The sequence below is a fragment of the Misgurnus anguillicaudatus genome, unplaced genomic scaffold (assembly GCF_027580225.2).
Source record: "Misgurnus anguillicaudatus unplaced genomic scaffold, ASM2758022v2 HiC_scaffold_33, whole genome shotgun sequence".
Lineage (NCBI taxonomy): Eukaryota > Metazoa > Chordata > Actinopteri > Cypriniformes > Cobitidae > Misgurnus > Misgurnus anguillicaudatus.
Window position 1 is genome coordinate 6966643 of NW_027395283.1, and position 19401 is coordinate 6986043.

General features: G+C 35.1%; 1 long non-coding RNA gene across 5 annotated transcripts; it reads left to right on the forward strand.

Moving 5' to 3' along the window:
• The first annotated feature begins 3168 nt into the window (after nucleotides 1-3168).
• On the forward strand, nucleotides 3169-8068 carry LOC129430032 (uncharacterized). Of its 5 annotated transcripts, none has more exons than XR_012368677.1 (6): nucleotides 3169-3511; nucleotides 3851-3923; nucleotides 4709-5987; nucleotides 6678-6713; nucleotides 6921-6964; nucleotides 7901-8068. It is a non-coding gene; the product is annotated as an uncharacterized lncRNA (long non-coding RNA). The 5 variants fall into 5 exon arrangements; XR_012368675.1 differs by having other exon boundaries at nucleotides 3191-3511; nucleotides 5841-5987; XR_012368676.1 differs by lacking the exon at nucleotides 3169-3511 and adding an exon at nucleotides 3519-3642.
• Nucleotides 8069-19401: the final 11333 nt, after the last annotated feature.

The window sequence follows — 19401 nt, forward strand, 5'->3', positions numbered from 1 at the left end:
TACAGAAGATATACTTAGTGTACGAACGTTTTGGGAATCGTGCCATAGAGTTAAGAGAGAGGTTAAGGAATAGGTTAAGAACTACTTAGCGATAAGAACGTTTTGGGGAACCGGGCCCTGGTCGTTCATTCTGAATCTGACAGAGTGGTTGAAAAATATATATATCGTCAATTAAAAGAAAATGCTTTCCTGATTTGATCAGTGCAGTTAATAATTCAAGTAGTTGCAGAAATTTGTATTTTCTCATAACAATTTTAAAAACTTGCATCTCATTACAGCTTTTACTACAAAGCAAAAATACAAAGTAATTTTGCCTCCAAATTGTAGCGATTAACCAATATGAACAATATATTTAACATGATTATAAATATGAAAATATAATGAAAATGTGATTAAAGACTGTGGTGTTTATTTTCATAAATTAACATTCCTCTAATTTATACATAAACATTTATTTCGTGCAACTGTTGAAGTGTGGATCAAATATGTTTGGAAGCATGCTTAAATTTACCTGCCACCCAGCTTTAGTTTAATGCCTTCCAGAAAATTTTTCTTCTTTAAATATATAAACATCAAATATATGAAATGAAAGAACAGACCCTCTGCTTTCAAACAAACAAAAAATATGTTTCATCCTGAATGCATCAGTGTTTAAGTTGGGTAAGCATTTTCTTTTAATTGACGATATATTTTTCAACCAGTCTGTCAGATTCAGAATGAACGACCAGAACTGCCCGTTTTATAATTATTATTTTTGAACATGATGTAAAAAATCCTAATTTGTCTGTTTTAAGATTATATTGCATTCATTACATTATATTCAAATAATTGAAATAACCAACATAATTATTAACAGGAAAATATTCAGTATTAGGTCAATTCCAGAAGTCTTATGTTAACAATTTTAACCTCCCTTAATCAAAGTAATTAATTAGTAATCCTGTTCAATTATTATTGTTCAATCAATTATTATGGACTGTTAGTCTAGTGGTGCTCAGCCGTTCTTCCTGATCCTCTCGTTTTACGTTTGAACAACTAAGGTGAATCCTCAAGCCTGACTATTAAATTGACTAGATTATGATTATAAAACATGTATTATACTTATAAAGCTGTTTGGAAAGAAATATTATCTCATTACGTTTTAAGCATAAGCATATACTGTAAAAAAGATTTAAAACACTTGAGGCGGCAGCAACAGCCAATCACAACAGTAGTAGCAGGGGCCAATGGGATTTGATGTCACAAAGTCGTGGTGCCCCGCGCCCTGAGTGATAAACTAAAACTGACTTGCGCGTGTGTAGAATCATATTCTCGCGCGTGTAGAATCGCAGCTCACGCGAGCAGATCGGCTGCGCGGGAGCAAACTATTTGTACTCGAGGGGTTTGTTATTCCCCTCGCAAGTCAGGCGCGGAGCTATGGGCGGGCCTGGGTGGGCCTGGGCCCGCCCAGATTGACAGCTGGCCCGCCCAATCAGAAATGTAAAAAATACTACTCTGTATAGTTAGACGTGTATACTACTTTATGTGGTGTAATTTATCTATTGCATGTTATGTTAAAAACAGTAAAATTATAAGTAAGCCTGATAACTATTTAAAAACTATTAAAGCAGTTGAATGTTGCGTTATAATGAAATATTCCCAAGCAGCTTTCAGCCATGATCACTTTGAGAACTTTTTTTGCAAGCAAGTAGAAAACGTATTTTGAATAACAACACGTTATAAATATGTGCTGCGCGCTTTCCTCTCAATAACATAAACACACAACAAATATGACAGCGGGGTAAAAAATAGAAAGAAAACATCTGATCATAGTGATGTTGTTTGATATAGCGATATAGCAGCACTATAAGTCACGCCACGTTTATTGCTACACTTTATACAATATAGCCTATTGCTTTTAAGCAACAAATAGCCTATCATAACAACCTATAAGCCTACTGTGTAATTGAGACATTAATTTAAGAAATGCATTAAAGCAGAAAGACGTAGGCTGCGGAAATATAGTGGGTTCACTTCAATCCACACCACAGACGTTCTTGGTTTGCTTCTTATTTATTAAATCGAGGCAATTGTTTGATCAAACATTGATTAATATTAAGATACAATTTATACAAAACGAAATTCACTTTAAAGAAAGTCTTTCTACAAAACAAACCTCGCAAAATCGCTTGCCCGACGTCCATTATGGCGAATTCCTGTCGGGCTAAAAAAAATGATGCGCCTTGGCCGTCGGGCGGAGGAAAAAATATTGTAATGTGTTTGCATTCTCTCAGATTTAGTTAGGTAATTATGTTGTATGTAATTCGGCGTAATCTTGTTAGCCATTACTATCCTCACAAGTGAAACTGTCAGGAAATAAAGTGAAAGCATTAAATCCATTATTCCTTTCGTTCACGTCTGATATGCGCGCTCCTCGGCTCCGCTCTTCACGAGTAGGCTTGCTCTTTTTCTCATCAAAAAGTATATTAAATGTTTATTTATTTGTCATTTCGTTTAACATCAGAGTCTAACATTATTCTAGCAATTCCCTTTTTCTTTCTTTATTTAGTAAGTTAACTTAAATATGTGAGAACGAAAATATATTTTTAGTGATTTGCATGAAGAGAATATGATGTTAGAAGCTTCATTTTAAGCATTTAGTAGCCGTATTTATTTAAACACTTTAATAGGTTATTTAAAAAAGTATATGGTTTTTTGGGTTCATTTATATTTCCTGTCACATGTGTGCAGGTTCTTTTTTGTAGGCTATGAGAGCCCAATATTTTTTTTACCAAAAAGGCTTAATTTAAAACTAAATTTAAAGTATCAATAATGTCAAAAATGTGACGTGCAGTTCGGGTGTGTGTATGCTGTTTAAATTAGTGTTCTGAAGTTTTGACGAATTTTATAGACTTGTTATAGTTTCTTATTCAAAAGTGACACCCATAGATTCAGGCCCACCCGGACTTAATCCATGCCCACCCATATGTCACGTTCTGCATCCGCCACTGTCGCAAGTGTTGATTTACGCGCACAGTCTTGGTTTTTGTGTTCGACTGTGGGATTTGCGATTTCTGCAGGTTTCTATTTTACGTGCAAGCTTTGTCACTGTGCTCGTGCTGCTGTAATTTGCATGCGCGCTGGATTCACACGCTTTCAGACTTTTGTCCACTTTTTAACGTCATACAACCCAGTCTCACGGCATTTCGTGATTTGGTCACGAAATTTAATCTATTTATTCGTGTCAGGAACACGTTTATTTCGTTATTTTCGTAATTCCAGCACGTTTTTTAAACTAATGTATTTCAATTGGATGGATCTTTCGTGCATATAGCACGATTTTTTCTGCCAGTCGGGCTGCAGTAGGGAAGCTAAACATTTATTCACAAGATCTTATCAAGACTGCAATATATAAGAATAAATAGGAATCGGCAACAATTAACGATCTATGCCAGCGCAAGTCAATATTTATCTGGTCATTTTCAACTGTTTTTTAATGTTAAAAGTCCCTCGCAGTCAACAGCTGTTTCCGGTGAGTTCTCAACTGCAGGATCAACAGCATTCAGCAGTGAGTTTAACAACGCTCAAATGTGGGTAAAATAACATTCAGAGAGGAGTTTTATTAAAACAGCGTTCAACTGCATGTAAGACAACCTTTTAGAGGTGAGTTTAACAACGCTCCACAGCGCGTGAGATTAAGTATTTTAAGCGTTTTCTGATCATGTATTGCTTATTAGACGTGATGCATGCTGGGTGTTAAATAATTTTTATCAAATGATCGTTTATGTTAATAAATATAGATCTAAATATACATTTTACTTGTGTTCGATTAATTAATAAGTTGTTTAACTATTAATTTGTTTATTTAAAGTCCTGTAATAACTGTGACGTCATCGAATGAGACGAAGGTCCATGGCTGTTTCAACTCGGAAGTTGAGATGAAGGTAATTCTTACATTTACAGAGCAAAAAAATTTTAATCGTAACAATAAGTTGTGTTTGGAACATTATAATGTATACGGTAGCAATCTTAGGATGGTAAATAATAGAAGTCATTAAAAATAACTTCGTTGCACATGCAGTAGGCTAATAGCAAAATAGCTATAATTCATTCTGTCGCAAATAAGGTAACTAATCATGCAAGATTCAGGGAAATGCAAGATTTCAGTAGTGATATGTTACCTATATTACACTAGCTCGCAACTATTAAGCCAATTTTAGTCAACATAATCAGACGAAGAACAGTGTTGCCAGATTGGTTTGTTTTCCAGCCCAGTAATTATTTAAAATCCACACAAAATTATACAATAAACGGTCAGATATGATCTATAATAAAACAATACAACTTAATTCATAACAGCACCAATTGGGAATCATGTTTTAATATGAAATTATGAATAATTTAATTGCTCTTTCAGAGATTACATAGGAGCCTACAATTTACATTGCAACTGTAAAATTATTTTCCATTTCTGTCCTCTCCCTAATAATTTAAAAATTCCACCTGCCCAAACCCTTTTTATTGCACATAGTAGCCTACAACCCAAAACCAACCAAATGGGTGCAAAACTTCCCGTTTTACCAGACTGATGAAGAATACTGGTGAAAATGTAATATGTATTAATCTAAAAAGTTTTTTTCTCTCTCATCAGGTCCTTTTAGTATGTTTACCTTTGTATTTGTTTTGTCTGGTCATCTTTGTCTATCTGTTTGTATTTGTGCATATTTAGTCATGACAAGGCCCATATCTGGTAAGCAGGAAAACTTTCCATGTCTGCTTTGCAAGCTTGTCCACCAAAAAAAGTCAGGTCACTGGATAGCCAGTGGGGGAAATCTGTCCTTAAAAGCAGAAATGCTGGGCGTATAATTAATTCTGCCTGTATTGCAGTAAGTGAAAGTGTTCATATTTCAAATGAAGTGCGCATGTTTTTCACATAATATAAGACTAGCACTAGGGATGCACCGATACCACTTTTTAGGAATATGAGTACGAGTATTTGCATTTTAGTACTTGCTGATACCGATACCGAGTACTTAATAATAATAATAATAAAAAACATGATTTAAATTTACAGGTAACAGCTTTAGTCATGTACTTTAACAAAAAAAACAAGGGACTAGTTTTACAGTTTGTTGTAAACTCTGCCTCTTTGGACAACACAAGAGGCATTAACCCCTTACACGCTGCTCAAACATAGACATTTCTCAGACCGTGGTATCGATCCATGGTATGGGGGGACTTTTAACGAGTACTTTAGAAAATGTGGTATTGAGGCCGATACCAGTATTGGTATCGGTGCATCCCTAACCAATATGGTCTGGCTTTTACAAACATAGGCTTATTTCATACATGGAAGAATCCATATTTAGCTAAATTGTGTTGAAGAGTATCAATAAGTTGTGTTCGCTGTCAAGTATTAAGAAAGTTATAATGTCAATGGGAGAATGAGTCTGGAATTAACCATTGATTGTATCCACCTTATTTTTGATGTAAATGTTTGTGCCGCCATCTTTATGGTATCGTATTGCAAGGGACACGAGTGTGCTGTTTTGACTGTCTTTTTAATGTTTATTATGAAATTCAGGAAGACCGGTATAATTTTTACAGTTAGGGGTTGCCATAAAAGCTGATACAAACACAGTAAATCTCTACAAAACATAATATGTTGTGTATGTATGTGGCACACGTGCACTCATGATCTTTATCCACACATCCATCCAGTAAAACCTTTCATAGTGCTAGTGAACAATAAACACAATAATTGTTCAAAAACAACTTCGAAAATAAGGTTACAGTTCAAAAGTCATATGTTTTATAAAAGAATCTTTTATGGTTACAGCTCATTTACTTTTTCATTTCAGGTGCGGAAACTTGAGGCTGTCGGATACAAGTCAATTGTATTTACTGGGAAACGGGATAAAAAGGACCTGCCGGAGAGCCTCGCCGTGGAGCTGCCAGAGAGCATCGTCATGGAACGGCCGGAGAATCTCAACAAGGAGTCTGAGGCTGTATTTGCATTAAATCTTGTTCCTCTGTCCTCTAGACTCTCTCCAACCTCTCTTGCTCCTATTACTTTTACAACTATTTTCCTCCACTTTCTTTCCCACCTCCTCTGACATGCTCACTATCACGTCTTTGCCTTTTCAAACTATACCATAAAGGGTTCCCCAAATCTAACCCTGGAGGGCCGGAGCACTGCAGAGTTAAGCTCCAACCCTGATCAAACACACCTGATCAAGGTCTTCATGATCACTAGAAAATCACAGGTGGGTAAAATTTATTAGGGCTGGACCTAAACTCTGTAGTGCTCCGGCCCTCCAGGGTAAGATTTTGGGAACCCTGGAATAAAGGGTAACTTTTTTCCTATTACATCTTACTCCACAATTTGCTCCTAGTCAAATCTATCTTCATGTATATTGAATTCATTTACCTAACCAGGTAATTGTTAGCCAGTTCACAGTGTTTTAGAGGCCATTGTCCAAGGGCTGTGGTCAATATAAATTCCTGACTTAAGCTAAGAGGTCTTTGGGAATACCAACCCAATACATTTTGGTTGATTGACAAAAACAAGCACAAATTCATTTGACACTACTGGAAAGAACTGTATATCACTTGACATAAATAGGGACTCATGTGATTGTTACAAAGCATGGCATTCATGTCTTATTAAAATGTACTTTTTCTCTTCATCATTTCAGGTTGTCGATAAAATAACTGGGGAATTGATAAATAAGGTAAAATATTATTTATTAAGCTGAGTGCTGCTTGTCTCAGTGACTGATTCTGACCTTTCAAAGATAATGTCCAGTAATTGCTTAAAGAGTTAAAATAATCTGTGTGTGTGTGTGTGTGTGTGTGTGTGTGTGTGTGTGTGTGTGTGTGTGTGTGTGTGTGTGTGTGTGTGTGTGTGTGTGTGTGTGTGTGTGTGTGTGTGTGTGTAGGGGAAAGCTGAATTGGAAGTTCACTGGTGACCGTGCTCTGTGTGGTAAGTTATGTTTTATTATCTTGTTACGTTTATTCCATTGCAATGCAGATTAGTGTGGAATGTGGAATGCTTGAAAGACTATTCCAGAATTTTGTAGATAAATGAGAGATTGATCTACCTTATATCTATTTAGAATATTCTTTTAACATCTTGGAATTTGTGATTGAAGTGGATACACTCAGGGTTCTCACGGTTCATGGAATTTCTGGAATATTATGGAATTTTATAAGTCTTTTACAGACATTGAAAGTCAGTCATGGAATATCAGAGATTTTTGTTTGTTGCTTTAAATTTCAGTTTCCATTCATGAAAATGTACTTCGCTTGTTAACTTGTGACGTAAGGAATAACATTTTTCAGGTCCAAGCCTCAGCTGACTACAATTTATTCTGATCATACATTTTGTTATTTATTAACCTAGCAGGACATCCACCCAATGCATTACAATAGTAGGAGTGATTAATAGGATCAAAATGCAGACACTATCCCGAACTGCCAGATCTGGAACACATGAAAACATGCAGTAATTGTTTAACTTACTCCACTTATATAAAATAGCTTAGTTACCTTAACAAATAGGATAATATCCTTAACTCACTAATGACAACTTAATAATTCAGTTATCAACCACATTTTTGGAGTCATCACTACATTTGGAGGTGCATCCCAGCAAGACCCACATATGTTTTGTTTTGGTGCTGGTTTGCTGGTGACCACCAGCATAGACCAGCATGGAAATGATGCTTGTCTATGCTGTTTTTTTTTCAGCAGTGATGGCTTTCAATATAAAAGAACTGTATGGATATTTTAATTAAAAGTAACTACTACTTTAACAACAGACACCAGAAAATGTGGAGAAAAATCTGCCAGTTAAGTACAAGTACCTCACATTTGTACTATGTGTTCTTATGACATTATCTGCACTTTGATATTACAGTGGCAAAACCTGGGATGACACATGGGAGACTGCCAGCGAATTCCAACACAAGTCCCACATCCCAACCAGCTTTCAGCATGACGGCCTACACCTTTTTATTATCAAGCACCTTTCAATTCTTTTTGATTGTCTTTGCTTGCTGTTCTTTATTAAAGTTTTTGCACAGTACCCAGTCTCTTTTAGTGTTTTTTGTTTTTATGTTTTGAATTTTGTATTTTAAAAACTCTGTATTTGTCATGAACTACACAGCAGACAAGAGGTGTCCCATGCAAGATCATAAGGTAGAGAGTTAGTGCTGTTTGTCATAATGAAATTCCCAAAGGCTTTATATTTAAAGAGTTTTGGAGTGCAGTTTTAGTACAGGTAAGTCTACTTGAACTATGATATGCCAGCCAGGAATAAGTACCACAAAAACTATTTAGCTATTTAAATCCCCCTTAAATTTGTAGTCCTGATTGAAATGTCCAATTACAATATTAGATAAGAGTAACTTTAACATTTATAATTGTTATTAAAAATTTGTTATTTACTTACATTTATTCAGAGTAAAATAATAAAATTTAGTCATATTCAAACATATTTTATATTTGGCTATACAAAAAGCATCTTTTTTATATCAGCCTGCATGCTACAATAACTTAATTTTATTTTCTAAACAAACGTGAAACATTTTGAAATATTGTATTATTTATTTCATATACAGTATATAGATCTGCAACAATTATATCATATTATTTACCTTCAATTTTATATCAATGAAACCAATTATTTGCTTAGATTACTGAGAAAACTTTTTGTTGTGTGTGTTTGTGCGTGTATAATAAATATACACATTCATAATCGTACCTACAGTGATTTACAGCCGTGCTGATCATTACATCCAGGAAGGACGTGCACGTGATTACCATATATAGACATGTGTGACGTTTCATTGGCGTTAGCAGTACACGCTGTGATTGGACTAACTATAATTCAAAATTAATAAGTGATCCGTTTTGCAAACTTTGTTTTGCTGTGGTTATGACGTTAGTTATACTGTCAGTTGTTGTTAGGTATTGCTATGTTAAAAGAGATTACCCGTTTATCGAGATCCCAACCCTAACCCTATAGTGTACTACACCCTTCTATGAACTACAATTAACAGCGCCATGTTTCCCCGTCCCATCGATAGAATGACAATGGCTTATGGGCAATGTAGTTTAAACACGTTTAGTAATGAAACTAAATAAATACAATCTTTAATGAACAAAATGGCATGTAAATGTGTTCATCATACAAACCCCTATGGCATATTTAAGAGTTAGAATGAAATTTGGTATTTTATTGTGATTACTTTTTAAAATGCTTTTTTAACAGCTTTCCGTGCATGTCAGGAATCTCTGTTCAACATTATTTAGTAAACATATCAAAAAAAGTTGTCCTAACAACTTTTCTCTTTAATAAACTAATCAGACTTTGCTTTACAGCCATTTGAAATTTGCATTATTTTTACATTTCCATGGGCTGTTACTGGGCCCCTGGGAGAGGGAGGATAGTAAAACCTACACAGATCTACCCTCTTCATCATGGATAACAATCTGTGCTGAGTAACATTTTTATCTGAACAATATTTTTATTTCCCACATTTTCCAAATTCATATCTTGATTGTGTTAACTTTTGCTGATAATGTCATTAACATAGGAATTGTTGTAACATCATGTGACAAAGATACATTTAATAAATAACACAGAAAGCAAATTTAATTCTAATTTTGAAAATAATGAGTCCATATCATAATGATTTTCAGGATGAAATTTTTATACAGCACACTACAGTTCAACCCAAACACACAACCCAAAAATATATACCTTGATAAAAGCTGTGAACAGTTGAAATTTTTTTTATAAATATTTATTTATAAAAAAAATAAATGTTTGAACATGACTTTGCATGCAGATGACTTAAATTATCAGCAAATTAGTCAATTCCTTTATTTCTCCCAATCAAATAGTTTCTTCCGAGGCATTTTGTTTATATCAATATTTTATAAGCTTTCGCATGTGAAGTTTTTCCCAATCTTAATGGCAGTGGAATATTAATAGAAAGTCGGATGAGAAGAAATACCTAATATCTCTAATGTAATACAGTGGTTGAGAGTTGGGGACATCCAAGCACTTTTGGCTTTATCATTTAAAAGATATTAAAAGTTAGATTAATCATTTCTTTGCACATTTAACACACACATCTCTTGTTACCCCATAGGTGGTGTTTATTTTATCAAACAGAGGGTTTGATGTAACACCTGCTAAAAATAGTTTAAACAAATAATAAAATACAATTCTGTCTATATACTAAAGGTGGATGTTGTTTATATATATGCCTATAATAGATGAATGTGTGGATATCTATCCATCCATGATCCTTCATCTAACCATAATTGTATTATGCATCAATGCAAATAGATTTTTTTTAAAAGGGCCGCACAATTAAGACAAAAATTATAATTGTGAGTTATTTCCCCTGATATTGTATTAACAGTTATCACTTTGATTAATAGTATTTACATTGTTTTCATTTAATTATCATTGTATACCTGACTTTGTTACAACTAACCCCGCTGTGTAAAAATGTTTTCAATCCCAGCTATCAGTTACTAGGAGTTGCTAAAATGTTTTAGTGATTCAAATAATATAAGGTTGGATTTGGTGACTTACACACCCAACTCAGAAATTGAAAAACCATAAAACACTTACTTCCATGCCTCCAAAACACTCTTTGTTCAATATATTAAACAAATTCATGTTCTGTTAGAAAAAGACCAGAAGCACAGATTGTCTGGCCCTGTATAAAAATATGTAACTGTGTTACAATCAATCCCATGTTTGTTTGTGCCCCGCTCACTTTAATTGTTGCACTTAATTTCCACCACTGACTAGTTGTAGAAGCATATTGTACATGTATACAGTACATGTCTATTATGTGAATAAAGAGGCTACATAAGGTTATGAAAAGTAGATTTTATTAATTGCTTTATATTGACAGTTAGAAATCTTTGTCCAGAATAATGGAAGGTATCACAGTCTTGTGGATTACAGACCATCACCAGAAATGTCAAAGTCACTGTCGTACTCATCAACTTCTATACAAGAAGTTGATGTTCTCGGCTCCCGACAAAACTTGTAGGTAACAGTCTCTTGCTTGGCGAATCTTAAAAGAGGAACACAATAACTTTAATCAGAAACTTAATAAACAGACATCATTGTTGTGTACAGTATATTTATTAGGGCTGCCCCTATAAGACAACAAAATGTTTGCTGGTCAGAAGAGTCATTGTTTGTCATCAATTAGACAATCACAGATAGCAAAAAACAAATGTTTAATGCACAGCTTCAAACACTGCTAACACACAATTTAAAACATCTAAAACAAACTCTACTGACGTCATTACCTTCTGATATCGGCGAGTATTTGAGATGGCTGAATTGTTAAACGTTTGCTGATGTCAGTGCATGGCCATGAGAGTCAGCATGTCTGCGCGTCCTGCAAACAGAAAATATGATGTCAACATATTCCCGCTATTTATTATATAACTAGTGGAGTATTACACCTGCTAGTGCAGTTGTTTTACCTGCTTTTGAAATGTGTTTTGTGGTCACTGGAATCCTAGAGAGGAGGGCATTGCACTGTTCCACCTCCTCTCCTAGTGTTAATCCACAACCATCCTGATATGCCATACTCCATTTCACCTGGTTAAAATAAATAAAAAGATCCAGATGTTTGCCGATGTTCAATTAGTTTTCTATTGCATAGCAACGTTTTCTTACCTCACATTTAAAATCATGGGCTTTGGCATGAAATACTTCATGTTAAAGGAATGGCTTCATGTTAAAGGAACTTGGGGGGTGTGATTGCTCGCAGCACCTGAGAAGCCCCATGGTGAGGAGCAGCGAGTTCGCTCACCATACATTCACACGAGACAGAAGCGTTAACACTTGACGAAAAGCTTGTTTGAAACGTGGCCAAGACAATCACCGTGGCCGCAACACATGCTCCGGTCTACCATAAACTTAATTGGCTGGCTCTGCCTAGGATATTTGCATAAGACAATCTGATTGGCTGACGCACACTTTGCCGCTTGAAAAGTTGAGAAATGTTCAACTTCTACAGCGAGCATCGTCACCCATTAAAAGTGAATGGTAAGCGTTAACGCTTACGCCCTGTGTGAATGTAAAGTCAGATTGAGCTAATCACTCTGCCCAAGTAGCAGTGCTTCGTCTTCTGAGAATATAGTTCCCAGTATGAATATGGTTAAAAGAACGCTGTGTCTCATATGACCTTGTTATTTGTACACGCTGTAACTATACATATCACAACATATAAATAGGAAAACGTTGGCGATATTTTGTCACTTATTGGGAGCAGTATGCTAGCTGGAGCCATTTCCTTCCAGTCTTTGTGCTAAGCTAAGCTAGCGGTGGGTGCATCAGACAGAGTTACAGCATGCACAGAAATGAAAAGGGTATGTATGGACTTATCTAACTCTGGGGGATACAGTGAATAAGCTAAAATCCCAAAAAGTCTGTGTGTTCCTTTCAAAAAGTGCTGGAGCTCTGAACAGTTTTTTGCAACTCTTTGAAGGTAGGGCCAATATTTGCAGGTTACATCCATAAAAAAGTCATATGTCTTCTGGCAATCTTTTCTTGCAGGTATAGGGGATGGGCAAAAATCTCCACCCTGTACATATTTAAAGCACAGAGCAGCACTCCGTGCCAACATACCACAACTCCAATCCCTCCTCGTCTATCTTGCTTGCAGTTTTTGGGAGGTCTCTCTGGCTGCTGACCACTCCCCTCCACAAACACCTCTTCCACTGACCTACAATATGGAAAATGGTGAAAATAAGACTTTCCTACACAAACTATTCAATAAGAGGATATTGTAGTCCTATAGTGTAATTATCATCTACAATTTTACAAGTTTGGTAATATCCTCATCCTTAGCTATGAAGATGCCTTCAAAGATGTCCGGTTCCTCAGATCTAAAAAAAAAGGGGCAAAACAATTTATGATAACTTATTGTCTAGGTTTACTTGATGCTCATTAAAAAGCTAAGTAAGGTAACTATATACAGTAAGATTGTATTTGTTAACAATTAGTTAATGCATTAGCTAACATGAACTAACAATGAACAATCCTTCTACAGCATTTATTAATCTTTGTTCATGTTAATATCTGCATTTACAATACATTTATAAAATTAAAGGTAACTGTTAACATGAATTAATGCACCATGAACAAACATTAATAACTGTACTGACATAAACTAACATTAACAATAATTTTTATTAACAATTAATACATGATGAAAAACGATACTGTTAATTGTTTGTTTATGTTAGTTAATGCATTTACTAATGTTTACTAATACAACATAATTGTAAAGTGTTACTATTTACTTCTTAATACAAACACTGTTAAAAAGTTTGGAGTACCTAACAGCATTCTTTAAACTATATTACTTGTGGTTTCCATCTACTGAAACAACAAGCATATCTGCGGTGCATGCAAATGAAGTCTCTTACTTGAATATATTGTCCACCTTGAATCGCAAAGCCAAAAAACGTTTCTGAAAACTGTCTGCTGAGATCTTGCCAGTCTATTAAAAATAAGGAAATCAACAGCTAATAATGTGCAATAAATACATTAGCACCAAGCAGCATTTCAACCTACAATTTTAATATATTATCAATACTGTAGGATAAATACTCACACAACCAAAGCAGACAGTTCGCTGATCCAGCATTCTTAAAAATGCTTGAAAGGACAGTCCTGGTGCCGCCATCTTCATTTCTTCAAATGAAAACAAGATATCTATTGCATAAATTGTGGCAAAATGAAGGGTTGCCGGCCAGTAGCCATTTCTGTTTAGGTATTTTTTACCATTTATACATTACTTTCTACTCTTCATACATTACTAAAATGTTGAAATCAATTATAAAAAGATTTTTAAGATTCTACTATAACAGAACAAAACAAAGTTCTTCAGATTCTTACCATTAATTGTGACCACAGCAACTCTTTCCTGGACAGACCCTTAATGACTCTGGTGAACAACCACAGATTTTGTCAGACATTTTCACAGGTACAAGCCGCATTGAAAAACATCAGTGGAGGACAATTAAGATCATTTTTTTTTGACTGAGTAATATAAGATTGTAATGGTGGTGTAGCACATTGCTGAAAAAGTACATGAGATATGCTTAAAATGCTGAGTGAAACGGAGTATCCACATAAATTCAACACCAAACAATGAGACAAAAAGGTACAATTGAAATAGTAGCATTTTACTGTAGTTTAACTATTCTGAAAATGATATATGTTGTATATACAACAATATGTACATACACAAAACTTACCACAATGGGAAAGAGCCTTATCCACCACAACAGTTGTTGGAGGCAATGGCTGGAAGAATCCAGCAGTCATGGCATCTCTGCTATGGAGGACATGATGACGTCACATACAGCACAGAAGAAGAGACGAGGTCGTCAGTCACAACACTGGATAACAGCTTGGGCTTCTCCCACACTCTGGCAGATGTGCTGCCACATTTTCTTGTGCCACAGCCGTGTTCAGCAGACAGGGTCTCTCTGTCCTCCACCTCTCTGAAAAGAGAATTTGTGTGTGCTCCAGTTTGAGGAAGCCTGAAGAGGATCTCTTGGGGTTCCAGGAGGTGATGCGTCGTTCCTTGAGAAATCGTTCAGTGAATACACTGTTAAAATAGTATAGAGTATACAAAAACAATACTTTTATATTTCCCTTTATGTACATATATTTACAGCATTTAATTGTACTTCATGGAATGGCTTTGAGTGTAAAAGGTCCAGCATTCTATCAAATTTAAGAAAAGAAACGTATTTACCTTATAACCCACTGTCATATTCTGTAATTTAAACACATTGAAGTACACACCAACAGTCTCTGGAGCAAAGGCCACCTCACAATGAGTGTCAGGAGCATTGGGAGGATCAGTGTTCCGAATGTGATCAGCTTTAGAGGATAAAAACATCACAAAGCAACATTTATCTGTAATATACAATAAAGTATACATACATACAAAATTCCAACTTGTCCCAAGGCTAGCGGCACAGTCTAGTTACCAGTCTGAAATGGTGCAAGCTCTTTGTTTAAATGTCTTGTTTTTACTGTGTTTTGAAGCTTTGATTGTGTTTACAGTGTGCAATATAACATTCAGTGTGTTTATGTTTCACATGTAAATAACATATAATATATGAATATATATATATAAATATATATTTAAAATATAAACAATGCTTACCTTTCTTTTGTTGATTCCTGCTTGACCTTGGCCTTGCATAGACAATATTTCCATCAATGTCTCTTTTTCTCCAATGCACCCTCGGCTCAGGTGTCTTTATTGGTGCTGCTGCCTTTCTTGCAGTTCACCAAGAAAGTCATCAAGACTTTGGAGCTCATCCTTTAGTTCTTGACCATCAACCAACTTATCCAAGATCAAGAGATGTTCTTGGAGTTCTGAATGGATGGACATGGTGATGAGCAGAAACACAAACATATAGAAACACTCAAGACAGAGAGCACTACAGAAAGACTGACAAGTACAGTTTAACAAGACAGACACAGACGTAAAATGTAAGTGTGTGCGTGTGTGTGCACATACATTTTACATCAGTATTCTTTTCATCTGTGTGGGAAAATTGAAAATTAAGCTCAAATCTATATGACATTGATTTTAAACAGTTAAACTTGTATAATGTATACTGATCGTGTTGGCTAAAATTGGCTTTAATTATTTCATATTAAAACATGATGAGCCACAATAGGTGCTGTTATGAATTAAGTTGTATTGTTTAATTATAGATCATATCTGACCGTTTATTGTATAATTTTGTGTGGATTTTAAATAATTACTGGGCTGGAAAACAAACCAATCTGGCAACACTGTTCTTCGTCTGATCATGTTGGCTAAAATTGGCTTAATAGTTGCGAGCTAGTGTAATATAGGTAACATATCACTACTGAAATCTTGCATTTCCCTGAATCTTGCATGATTAGTTACCTTATTTGCGACAGAATGAATTATAGCTATTTTGCTATTAGCCTACTGCATATGTGGTGCAACGAAGTTATTTTTAATGACTTCTATTATTTCCCATCCTAAGATTGCTACCGTATACATTATAATGTTCCAAACACAACTTATTGTTACGATTAAAATTTTTTTGCTCTGTAAATGTAAGAATTACCTTCATCTCAACTTCCGAGTTGAAACAGCCATGGACCTTCGTCTCATTCGATGACGTCACAGTTATTACAGGACTTTAAATAAACAAATTAATAATTAAACAACTTATTAATTAATCGAACACAAGTAAAATGTATATTTAGATCTATATTTATTAACATCAACGATCATTTGATAAAAATTATTTAACACCCAGCATGCATCACGTCTAATAAGCAATACATGATCAGAAAACGCTTAAAATACTTAATCTCACGCGCCGTGGAGCGTTGTTAAACTCACCTCTAAAAGGTTGTCTTACATGCAGTTGAACGCTGTTTTAATAAAACTCCTCTCTGAATGTTATTTTACCCACATTTGAGCGTTGTTAAACTCACTGCTGAATGCTATTGATCCTGCAGTTGAGAACTCACCGGAAACAGCTGTTGACTGCGAGGGACTTTTAACATTAAAAACCAGTTGAAAATGACCAGATAAATATTGACTTGCGCTGGCATAGATCGTTAATTGTTGCCGATTCCTATTTATTCTTATATATTGCAGTCTTGATAAGATCTTGTGAATAAATGTTTAGCTTCCCTACTGCAGCCCGACTGGCAGAAAAAATCGTGCTATATGCACGAAAGATCCATCCAATTGAAATACATTAGTTTAAAAAACGTGCTGGAATTACGAAAATAACGAAATAAACGTGTTCCTGCCACGAATAAATAGATTAAATTTCGTGACCAAATCACGAAATGCCGTGAGACACTTCTAAAGGTTCTAAACACAAAATTTTACCGTGATTGAACGATTATTACTACGCAAATTTAAGGATTGTTCCCGTCTATATTGATGTCTGTTCTACTTACCAAGTGTAAAATCGCAATGGATCGCGCCTTACAGTGACGTCAGCGGTAGTAATTGTTGGATTTATTAATAAAAAAAATAAAATAAAAATCTATCAATAAACCAACCAACCAACCAATAAATAAATAAACAAACAAACAATTAAATAAATATAATGTAAAATGTTAATTGCATTGCATTGCGTTTGCAATGATTAATCATTGAATAACCAAACATAATCGCAGCACATTAAAAACAGTATGACAATCCCTGCCATAACTAATTTATTGTAGCAAATTCTTTATTTTTATGCTTATTTTATTCCTATTTTTGTTCTCATTTTACCGGTGCTTAACACGTCAAATGTCAACGCCGCAGGCGTTCCTATAGAAGTCATTGGGAAACCCAGGACGTCAAAAAATAACGCTAAAGGGGTACCCTGTGCGTATAGTATTGACGCAAAGGGCTCCTGACCAAGCGTCAATATGTTACGAGTTGGGAGTGAGGATGTGTTGTTAGAACCCTGAAATTTTGAAGCTGGCCACCCTGTGCAAGGCTAACAGCAAAAACCTCGCCAGCACATGAGTAAAACGTGCAGTGGGATTATTTTATTTATTTTGATAGTTATATTACAAACTTACCTCAGGCTGCCTCGATTGTCCGGCCGAGGAGGATGGTGTTGATGCTCCGGACCGTGAGCCTCCCGATTACTCATCTTGAACTATTGTTATTCTTCTGCTGATGTGTAAAATATCCGTGTTTTATCATTAATGTTCTTTAATATACTCTTATTACCGTTTGTTTAGACTACTTGTAGCTCCGCTCGTCTTCTTCCTCTTGTTATTTTTAACAGCGGTTGGCATCCAGCTTATTGGTGCACTACCGCCACCTTCTGTTCCGGGGTTCCGGTTCAATGAGCTGTCAATCAAAATCTCACAAGCCAATAAGAGCGAACCGCTGTTAAGCCCGCCCCTCACGAGAGGATTGTGTCAAAATGGAGAACGTAAATTTGAGAAGCGCAAACGAAAACTTGGAAAGCGAAAACGAAAACATTTGCAGCACATTCAAAACTATGTTTAGTGAAAGTGAAACTTAGAAAACCATAAACAAAGAATGCAGTATATTTAAAGATGATGTTAATTTCTTTGCTAGTTAGTTGATTGTTTTTATTTTCAGAGTGTTTTTTTTCTTTTATCAATGTATATTTTTGTTTGTTTTTGCAAAAGTTGCGTTCATTTAATTTGACACAAATATAATTCCATAGAGAGCGAAGACGACAGTTTCTGTCTGAAGTTTGTTGCATTAACAGGTAGATTTATTACATAATATATCAGTTGTTAAACCGCAGAATTACTAATGTGGAAGTTTGTTTATGTATTTCTTTGGTTAATGATTTGCTGTCGGTGTTCTAAAAGTGCTAACAAGTTAGCAAGCAAACAGCAACAAAATATCCACATTATTATCGTTACAATGCTTGTCTAATGAATTAAATGTTCCCGGTCAGATCTAAGTTAACATAAACACTAAATTTGCTGTTGTTGGCACACTTTGTAGACAAAAAATACCAAAAACACCAATGCCTTCACAAAATAAAGACAGAGAACGGAAAGGGAGGCTGGTAAAGGCAGTTCAACATTGCAAACATTGATTCAAAGCTCCATCAAGCCAGCAGGTAAATCATATTGAATATCTATTGTCACACTTTAATTCTTGTTATTATATTTTCCCATTATAATCACTTGTAATCACTTGTCTAAGTTGATGCTAGTAATATAGTAACACATCATTTATTTATAGTACTTTATTAAAACCATACTAATAGTACCACCCCCTGTGCCCTTTTTGGTTTGGGCCACTGCCCCATCTAGCATTTTCATTTTCTAAATGACTGTTCTCATTACAAAGAAAAGTGAATGGTTTATAAATAATTTCGGCATTAAGGTATAATGCAAAAGAAGTTAAATTAAGGCTTTTCAACCTAAGGCCATTGGGTTACAGATGCAAATTTGTGTGTATAGTATGTACAGTATGAGTGTGACTTATGAAATGTAGTTTTCACAGAGCTGTGTGTTTCACTAGTTTTCTTGCTAATGAATTAGTTTGTTTAGTTAATTTTAACACAATTATCAGCACTAAGGTTTAAAAAATATTATCCGGCCCTCACCAGTCTTAAAATGTAAGGAATACTGGAGCTTGTTTGGGTTGGTGGTGGGACTGTTCGCGGTGGGCGCCGGAAAATTTCCCTTATTTTCAAATCCAAAACTTGACAGGTATGGTATTAACAGCAAGTTTAGATTGAAGACTTTTAGATTATTACATCCAAAACGCATGAAATCCTTGCCCTGCAACATAATAAAGAAGCAAATTCTTCAACTGATTGTAAAGAATAATTATTACTTTCTTCTAA